The 9,983-nt window shown below is 48.5% G+C and overlaps 2 long non-coding RNA genes across 6 annotated transcripts; one reads left to right on the top strand and one right to left on the bottom strand.

Moving 5' to 3' along the window:
- Positions 1-1,274, bottom strand: LOC127919385 (uncharacterized). The gene is made up of 3 exons (XR_008102773.1): positions 511-1,274; positions 252-440; positions 1-125 (listed from the first exon to the last, which is right to left on the bottom strand). It is a non-coding gene; the product is annotated as an uncharacterized LOC127919385 (long non-coding RNA).
- A 2,297-nt stretch (positions 1,275-3,571) lies between these two features.
- Positions 3,572-4,561, top strand: LOC127919386 (uncharacterized). Of its 5 annotated transcripts, XR_008102775.1 has the most exons (4): positions 3,572-3,601; positions 4,010-4,141; positions 4,248-4,379; positions 4,415-4,504. It is a non-coding gene; the product is annotated as an uncharacterized LOC127919386 (long non-coding RNA). The 5 variants fall into 5 exon arrangements; XR_008102778.1 differs by lacking the exon at positions 3,572-3,601 and having other exon boundaries at positions 4,003-4,053; positions 4,142-4,379; XR_008102777.1 differs by lacking the exon at positions 3,572-3,601 and having other exon boundaries at positions 4,021-4,097; positions 4,495-4,561.
- The last annotated feature ends 5,422 nt before the right edge of the window (positions 4,562-9,983 follow it).

Genomic DNA, 9,983 nt, shown 5'->3' with positions numbered 1-9,983 from the left:
TCCTACCTCCTACCTGGTCCCTGTTGTATCCCTCTCTTTCTACTCTGTCTCCTACCTCCTACCTCCTACCTCCTACCTGGTCCCTGTTGTATCCCTCTCTTTCTACTCTGTCTCCTACCTCCTACCTCCCTACCTGGTCCCTGTTGTATCCCTCTCTTTCTACTCTGTCTCCTACCTCCTACCTCCTACCTCCTACCGGTCCCTGTTGTATCCCTCTCTTTCTACTCTGTCTCCTACCTCCTACCTCCTACCTCCTACCTGGTCCCTGTTGTATCCCTCTCTTTCTACTCTGTCTCCTACCTCCTACCTCCTACCTGGTCCCTGTTGTATCCCTCTCTTTCTACTCTGTCTCCTACCTCCTACCTCCTACCTCCTACCTGGTCCCTGTTGTATCCCTCCCTTTCTACTCTGTCTCCTACCTCCTACCTCCTACCTCCTACCTGGTCCCTGTTGTATCCCTCCCTTTCTACTCTGTCTCCTACCTCCTACCTCCTACCTCCTACCTCCTACCCGGTCCCTGTTGTAGCGACCCGGTCCCTGTTGTAGCAGCCACCCACCTTCCACTTCCTGTTGCTGTTCAGTACTAGCAGCTGAGACTGAGACTGGGTCTGAGACTCCCCTGTGTCCATGTAGTGGGAGGACAACACAACATAACAGGGAACAGTGCATAGGGGACAGCAGTCTAATCCACATGACATTGGTTTACATTCTAGGTTGGGTAACAGACAACTGCTGATGTAAAGAGGGCTTTGTAAAAATACATTTAGAAAATACATATATATTCTATTCTATCCCATCCAATTTATATTCTACTCTATCAAGCTGCTTACTGCAGTGCCATCATACTCCTGTGTGTGTGTGTGTGTGTGTGTGTGTGTGTGTGTGTGTGTGTGTGTGTGTGTGTGTGTGTGTGTGTGTGTGTGTGTGTGTGTGTGTGTGTGTGTGTGTGTGTGTGTGTGTGTGTGTGTGTGTGTGTGTGTTAATTACTGTTGTGTCTATCTCTAAGGGACCAGGCTACTCTCTCTCTCTCTTCTTCTTCTTTCTCTGTCTGTGCCTCCCTTCCTAGCTGAGACAGAGACCAGATGATATTTGTAAAACTATGCTCTCACTAGCTCCAGTCCTGGATGTTCCACTCGCTCTTTTGAAGCAGGGACAAAGCAGTGTTCTGCTGGAACAACAACCTGTTTCTGATTCCTCACTCTTGCTGAGTATGCTTCCCACTTTCTCTCCCTCCGAATCACACTTTCTCTCTCTCCCTCTCTCCCTCCAAATCTCTCTCTCTCTACAAATCCCTCTCTCCTCCCTCTCTCTCTCTCTCCCTCCAAATCTCTCTCTCTCTACAAATCACACTTTCTCTCTCTCTCTCCCTCCAAATCTCTCTCTCTCCCTCCAAATCTCTCTCTCTCTCTCTCTCTCTCTCTCTCTCTCTCTCTCTCTCTCTCTCTCTCTCAAATCTCTCTCTTCTCTCTCTCTCTCTCTCTCTCTCTCTCTCTCTCTCAAATCACACTTTCTCTCTCTCCTCTCTCCCTCCAAATCACACTTTCTCTCTCTCTCCCTCTCCCTCCAAATCACACTTTCTTTCTCTCCCTCTCCCTCCAAATCACACGTTTTCTCTGTCTCTAAACACAACCCTTTGGCACAGGCCAAGCTGTTTGCCAGCAGGTTATTGAGTTCTCTCTCTCTTTCACTACCTCCCACCCCTCTCTCTCTGTGTGTCTCTCTCCCCCATCTCTCCCTCTCTTTCTCCTTCTCTTTCTCCCTCTCTTTATACATGTCTTCCTCTTTCTGGGTTGGTACAGAATTATGTTAACTTTGTCCTCTGTTCAGGGATAAATGTTGTCCACAGAGGAAGTGTCTTTGCAAAGCAGACTTTGTTTCAGACTTTCCTCTGAGGGCCCTGAAGGGGTTAAAGGGAGGGTGATGGGGGTGAGGTCAGGGAGCAAGGGGTATAGGTTGTTCTGAAAGGGGCACAGATGTAAGTGCGTGTGTGTGTGTGTGTGTGTGTGTGTGTGTGTGTGTGTGTGTGTGTGTGTGTGTGTGTGTGTGTGTGTGTGTGTGTGTGTGTGTGTGTGTGTGTGTGTGTGTGTGTGTGTGTGTGTGTGCTCATGCACATGTGTTTTATGGCAGGGGGAATCACATTAGACAAGTGGGTCAAGAACACATTTCATTCTGACATAATGCAGCGTCCTGGCTTCCTTCTCAGGCATAATGACAATACAACACCCAGCTTCCTTCTCAGGCATAATGACAATACAACACCCAGCTTCCTTCTCAGGCATAATGACAATACAACCCCCCTCCTCAGGCTTCCTCCTCAGGCATAATGACAATACAACCCCAGCTTCCTCCTCAGGCATAATGACAATACAACCCCAGCTTCCTTCTCAGGCATAATGACAATACAACCCCCTTCTCAGCCTCCTGGCTTCCTCCTCAGGCATAATGACAATACAACACCCAGCTTCCTGGCTTCCTCAGGCATAATGACAATACAACACCCAGCTTCCTTCTCAGGCATAATGACAATACAACACCCAGCTTCCTTCTCAGGCATAATGACAATACAACACCCAGCTTCCTCCTCAGGCATAATGACAATACAACACCCAGCTTCCTTCTCAGGCATAATGACAATACAACCCCCAGCTTCCTCCTCAGGCATAATGACAATACAACACCCAGCTTCCTTCTCAGGCATAATGACAATACAACACCCAGCTTCCTTCCTCAGGCATAATGACAATACAACACCCAGCTTCCTTCTAATGACAATACAACACCCAGCTTCCTCCTCAGGCATAATGACAATACAACCCCCACCCCTGCTTCCTCCTCAGGCATAATGACAATACAACACCCAGCTTCCTCCTCAGGCATAATGACAATACAACCCCCTGCTTCCTCCTCAGGCATAATGACAATACAACCCCAGCTTCCTCCTCAGGCATAATGACAATACAACACCCAGCTTCCTTCTCAGGCATAATGACAATACAACCCCAGCTTCCTCCTCAGGCATAATGACAATACAACACCCAGCTTCCTCCTCAGGCATAATGACAATACAACACCCAGCTTCCTCCTCAGGCATAATGACAATACAACCCCCAGCTTCCTCCTCAGGCATAATGACAATACAACCCCCAGCCTCCTGGCTTCCTCCTCCTCAGGTATAATGACAATACAACCCCCAGCTTCCTCCTCAGGCATAATGACAATACAACACCCAGCTTCCTCCTCAGGCATAATGACAATACAACCCCAGCCTCCTGGCCCTCCTCCTCCTCAGGTATAATGACAATACAACCCCCAGCCTCCTGGTATAATCCTCCTCAGGCATAATGACAATACAACACCCAGCTTCCTCCTCAGGCATAATGACAATACAACCCCCAGCTTCCTCCTCTGGCATAATGACAATACAACCCCAGCCTCCTGGCTTCTCCTCAGGCATAATGACAATACAACCCCCAGCTTCCTCCTCAGGCATAATGACAATACAACACCCAGCTTCCTCCTCAGGCATAATGACAATACAACCCCAGCTTCCTCCTCTGGTATAATGACAATACAACCCCCAGCCTCCTGGCTTCCTCCTCAGGTATAATGACAATACAACCCCCAGCTTCCTCCTCAGGCATAATGACAATACAACACCCAGCCTCCTGGCTTCCTCCTCAGGCATAATGACAATACAAACACCCAGCTTCCTCCTCAGGTATAATGACAATACAAACGCAGCTTCCTCCTCAGGTATAATGACAATACAAACGCAGCTTCCTCCTCAGGTATAATGACAATACAAACGCAGCTTCCTCCTCAGGTGTAATGACAATACAACACCCAGCTTCCTCCTCAGGCATAATGACAATACAACCTCCAGCCTCCTGGCTTCCTCCTCAGGTATAATGACAATACAAACGCAGCTTCCTCCTCAGGTATAATGACAATACAAACGCAGCTTCCTCCTCAGGCATAATAACAATACAACCTCCAGCTTCGTCCTCAGGCATAATGACAATACAACCTCCAGCCTCCTGGCTTCCTCCTCAGGTATAATGACAATACAACCCCCAGCCTCCTGGCTTCCTCCTCAGGTATAATGACAATACAACCCCCAGCCTCCTGGCTTCCTCCTCAGGTATAATGACAATACAAACGCAGCTTCCTCCTCAGGTATAATGACAATACAAACGCAGCTTCCTCCTCAGGTGTAATGACAATACAACACCCAGCTTCGTCCTCAGGCATAATGACAATACAACCTCCAGCCTCCTGGCTTCCTCCTCAGGCATAATGACAATACAACCCCCAGCCTCCTGGCTTCCTCCTCAGGCATAATGACAATACAACCCCCAGCCTCCTGGCTTCCTCCTCAGGTATAATGACAATACAAACGCAGCTTCCTCCTCAGGTGTAATGACAATACAACCCCCAGCCTCCTGGCTTCCTCCTCAGGTATAATGACAATACAACCCCCAGCTTCCTCCTCAGGCATAATGACAATACAACACCCAGCCTCCTGGCTTCCTCCTCAGGTATAATGGCAATACAACATCCAGGGACTAAGAGGGCAGTTCAAGCTGTGGGAAAAGGCTATTTGTATGTCTGTCTGTCCGTCCGTCCGTCTGTCCGTCCGTCCATCCGTCCGTCCGTACAGGTGGGAAACCCTCAGTCTCTCATATAGCACATAGGCTACACTAACCGCTAGCACACCTCTGGGACAACGATAGCAGACGCCAAAAATCTGACCCACTAATATCACCAATGCATATAAGGAGACAGGGCAGCTTACAGTTCTAGTCAGAGCCACGTCTTTAGAGAGAGAAACTTCTAGAATGTGTTCTATTGTTCTGAATTCTAGACTTTCAGTCACATAGCATTATTTCAACATTCCACTTGTGTAAAATGTTAATGGGACACTAACATGGCTCCTATATCACATTGAAGTGTTATCTACTGTAAATGTGTCCCACCGCTCATTGTAGACGATATATTCACCCTGTAATGTAATGGGGAGACACGGCCTACAGCACTGCTGCTCCTAGACATTATCGTGGAACCAAGAAACCAAAACCACAGGCCTTTCATGGAATTCCAAGCGCCTGACTGATAAATAGTGTCCAGATTTGTTCTTGGTGAATAATGAAGGTCTTATCTACGGCGTTGTCTCTTGCCAGGGGCAGGTTAGCTTAGCTTCAAGATGATCCAATTACACCAGATGAGGAGGGAGAGAGAGAGACAGAGAGAGAGAGAGGGAGACAGAGACAGAGACAGAGAGAGAGACAGAGACAGAGACAGAGAGACAGAGACAGAGACAGAGACAGAGAGAGAGAGAGAGAGAGACAGAGACAGAGAGAGAGAGAGAGAGAGAGAGAGAGAGAGAGAGAGAGAGAGAGAGAGAGAGAGAGAGAGAGAGAGAGATCCTATATTACACAGAGCCCTCTCTGTTGTGTGAAGTTCCTGGTATTCACACTATGAGCCGGGAGACATTGTTGGAAAGGAGGAGGTCTGAAAAATGTGTGTCTGAGAAACAGTATGTTCATGTGTAACATGATGTATGAATATGAATGTGTGTGTGTGTGTGTGTGTGTGTGTGTGTGTGTGTGTGTGTGTGTGTGTGTGTGTGTGTGTGTGTGTGTGTGTGTGTGTGTGTGTGTGTGTGTGTGTGTGTGTGTGTGTGTGTGTGTGTGTGTGTGTGTGTGAACAGATAGAACAGATAGTAAAGACTCTAAGGAGACAGGACCAGGAGTATAAACAGAGATGTTGCAGGAGGCAGAGATGCTCAACTCACCGTTAGGTGCTGGAAGAGCCAGGCTCTCATGATGTTGGTGGCCACTTTAGGGAAGATGCCTCTCTTCTTGTTCCTTTTCTTCTCTTTGTCCGGGTCGTCTTCGTCTCCTGTGCTCGGCGAAGCCACACTGTTGTCCATGCCGTCGCCTGTCACACGACGGAGGAAACAGAAAGTAACAATGAGATCAGAGAGACTGTTTGTTTGTTAACTTATTCATACCATCTCTTCTTCTCATCCCCCTTTTCTTCTCGTCCCTTATTCTTCTGGGGTCAAAATACATAAATATGATTTGAGAGGAATGCAGCGAAGGGCTTTGTCTGCACATAATGTTGGGTGAAGAAGGCAACAATGAACCGCTAACAGAATAGCTGGGAAACCCAAGCACCTCTGATCTGGAATGCATTCATTTTTAATACTTTTATAAATAACCCCTCTCTTTTCATAGCATCAACACTGGCTGGCTCACAAACACAGCAGAGAGAGAGACTGATAAAGATACAGAGAGAAAGAGACAGAGACAGAGGCAGAGAGAGAGACAGAGAGAGAGAGAGAGAGAGAGAGAGACTGATAAAAAGACAGAGAGAGAGACAGAGAGAGAGAGAGAGAGAGAGAGAGAGAGAGAGAGAGAGGCAGAGAGAGAGAGAGGCAGAGAGAAAGAGAGAGAGAGACAGAGAGAGAGGCAGAGAGAGAGAGAGAGAGAGAGAGAGAGAGAGAGAGAGAGACTGAGAAAGATACAGAGAGAGAGAGAGAGCAGAGAGAGAGAGAGAGAGAGAGAGAGAGAGAGAGAGAGAGAGAGAGAGAGAGAGAGAGAGAGAGAGAGAGAGAGAGAGAGAGAGAGGGAGAGGGAGAGAGAGAGAGAGAGACAGAGAGAGAGAGAGAGAGAGAGAGAGAGAGAGAGAGAGAGAGAGAGAGAGACAGAGACAGAGAGAGAGACAGAGAGAGAGAGAGAGAGAGAGAGAGAGGAGAGAGAGAGAGAGAGAGAGAGAGAGAGAGAGAGAGAGAGAGAGAGAGAGGAGAGAGAGGAGAGAGAGAGAGAGAGAGAGAGAGAGAGAGAGAGAGAGAGAGAGAGAGAGAGAGAGAGAGAGCAACAAAGGAGTTGTAGGGTTGGATTTCCCCTCTCCGGCAATAGAATTGAAAATGACAGAGAGATTTAGTCGTTATTATCCTTGGGGGGGGATAGTTACTGAACCCTCGCCCCGGCGGGCGCGCTCCACCATTCTACCTCAGGTGGGGGAGTTACACGGCACTACAAAAGGGGATGAGATGAAAAGGGGAAACAGAAAAAGAGGACAAGGAAAAATAGAAGAGGAGAGAAAACAGAGTGGGAAGCTCAAACGGCAGCAACAAAGATTTGCTATTTTCATAACAATGGAGTCATGGATGCTTACGGCAACCTGTGGGCCTTCGATAAGGTTTCATTAGGACTGTTACGCTCACCTACGGAGGAGACAAGGGAGATAAAGGGGAGGGGGGCTTAGGGTGTTTGGGCTCTGGGAGAAAAAGAAGAGAAGAGGGGATCTCTTTGGGGTCTTGGCTACACTGCATTCAGACAAACATAAAGCGGAAAGCAGTGCTCCTATTCATAATTCCAATTATATTTCGGTACGCTTCCTAAATAATACAGCTGGATTGTAAAAATAGACTCTGTCCTCTATCCTCCACCACCATGAAAAGACCCTCTAATTGTTATTATCTTTATTCAAACATGCAAGGCATTCCTAACGCACCCCCCTTCTTACTCTATGAAATTATCTTCATACAAGAAGAGAGAAGAGAAGTAAACAAGCACCACACAGTGTGGTGGTGGTGGAGGAGGTGGTGGTGGAGGTGGAGGTGGAGGAGGTGGTGGTGGAGGTGGAGGAGGTGGTGGAGGTGGAGGTGGTGGAGGTGGAGGTAGTGGAGGTGGTGGAGGTAGAGGTGGAGGAGATGGTGGTGGAGGTGGAGGTGGAGGAGGTGGAGGTGGTGGAGGTGGAGGTAGTGGAGGTGGTGGAGGTAGAGGTGGAGGAGGTGGTGGTGGAGGTGGAGGTGGAGCTGGAGGAGGTGGTGTTGGGGGAGGTGGTGGAGGTGAAGGTGGAGGAGGAGGTGGTGTTGGAGGTGGAGGAGGTGGTGGAGGAGGAGGAGGTGGAGGTGGAGGTGGAGGAGATGGAGGAGGTGGTGGTGGTGGTGTAGGAGGAGGAGGTGGAGGTGGAGGTGGAGGAGGAGGAGGTGGAGGTGGAGGAGGTGGAGGTGGAGGTGGAGGCTAGGCAACACCATGACAGGTGTAGACTGTATCTTCTCACTCCTCTTCCTATAAGTGTTCCACTAGCTCGCTAACTTGCTGGCTGGCTAGGCAACACCAACTGTACTGCTCTCCTTCTCCTCCCTTCCTCCTTCAGTGACTCGTTAGTAGCTCAGCTTGGTAACTCCAGACCAAGCATCTATAACAGCCTAACCCAAGCCTGGTTTATAGTGACGGTTATAACTGGCAAATCCCTGGATAGATATGTGTATTTTAACATCATCTCCTTCTGCATCTCTCTAGTAGCACCACTCGCTAACTCTGCTAGTTCGCTAGGTGTTTCACTAATGCCTCTCTATTCTGTATCTCCTTCAGTCTTAGTATAGAGAGAGAGAGAGAGAGAGAGAGAGAGAGAGAGAGAGAGAGAGAGAGAGAGAGAGAGAGAGAGACTGAGAGACCGAGAGAGACAAAGAGAGAGAGAGACAAAGCGATAGAGAGACAGAGAGAGACAAAGAGAGACAGAGAGAGACAGAGAGAGAGACAAAGAGAGAGAGACCGAAAGAGACAAAGAGAGAGAGAGACAAAGAGAGACAAAGAGAGACAAAGAGAGACAGAGAGAGACAGAGAGATAGAGATGGAGAGAGGAAAGATGGAGAGACAGAGAGAGACAGAGAGAGACAGAGAGAGACAAAGAGAGAGATGGAGAGAGGAAAGATGGAGAGAGCTCCATGTTTTATATGGAACGTAGAAAGCCGGTCTTCTCTCCTAATGGTGTTTATAATTCAGATGCCCTGAAGGCATGCTTTCAGGAATGATTTAGCCTGAGGTAATGGGGAGCAAAGGCTTGAGCTTTAGACCCTTGATTATCCAGTTGATGCGCCAGGCTGGGAAAAAAGCCATCTTAAACCGGATTAGTGCAGACACCACCATTCATTCTAAATGAATCTGGCTTAGGTTGGGTGAGTATAGATGCCTGGGCTGGATGGGGTGATGTCGCATAGCGTGCTAGCTATGTACTCAGGACTAGCATGCTAGCTACGTACTCAGGACTAGCATGCTAGCTACGTACTCAGGACTAGCATTCTAGCTACGTACTCAGGACTAGCATGCTAGCTACGTACTCAGGACTAGCATGCGAGCTACGTACTCAGTCCTATGTCGCTAGCTACAAAATCAGGCCTAGCGTGCTAGCTATGTACTCAGTCTTAGTGTGCTATCTACGTACTCTGTCCTAGCATGCTAGCTAAGTACTCAGTCCTAGCGTGCTCTGGCTAGCCCAGTCTGGTCTGTAATCCAAGACAGATACAGCTGCTCTGGCTAGCCCAGTCTGGTCTGTTATCCAAGACAGATATAGCTGCTCTGGCTAGCCCAGTCTGGTCTGTTATCCAAGACAGATATAGCTGCTCTGGCTAGCCCAGTCTGGTCTGTAATCCAAGACAGATATAGCTGCTCTGGCTAGCCCAGTCTGGTCTGTAATCCAAGACAGATATAGCTGCTCTGGCTAGCCCAGTCTGGTCTGTAATCCAAGAACACGTTTCTATTGGAAGCAAATGGTCTGAATCCGCTGTAAAGACAGGATCATGTTCAGCAAAGCCTACAATAACAAACCCGGGGCTCGTCCCATGTGAGTTAGGAAAACAGAAGCAATGACTCTGCATGGATACCGGGGGACGGAGAGAGAGAGGGAGAAAGAGAGAGAGAAGGAGAGAGACGGAGAAAGAGAGAGAGAAGGAGAGAGATGGAGAAAGAGAGAGGGAGAAAGAGAGAAAGAGAAGGAGAGAGATGGAGAAAGAGAGAGAGAGAAGGAGAGAGAGGGAGAAAGAGAGAGAAGGAGAGAGAGGTAGAAAGAGAGAGAAGGTGAGAGAGGGAGAGAGAGAGAGAGGGAGGGGATAGGCGAAAGAGAGAGAGAAGGAGAGAGGGAGAAAGAGAGAGAAAGAGAGAGAAGGAGAGAGAGGGAGAAAGAGAGAGAAA

This window comes from Oncorhynchus keta, unplaced genomic scaffold (assembly GCF_023373465.1).
Source record: "Oncorhynchus keta strain PuntledgeMale-10-30-2019 unplaced genomic scaffold, Oket_V2 Un_contig_16493_pilon_pilon, whole genome shotgun sequence".
NCBI classification, from domain to species: Eukaryota; Metazoa; Chordata; class Actinopteri; order Salmoniformes; family Salmonidae; genus Oncorhynchus; species Oncorhynchus keta.
The sequence above is the reverse complement of the archived record's forward strand: the minus strand, read 5'-3'. Positions and strand labels throughout refer to the sequence as shown.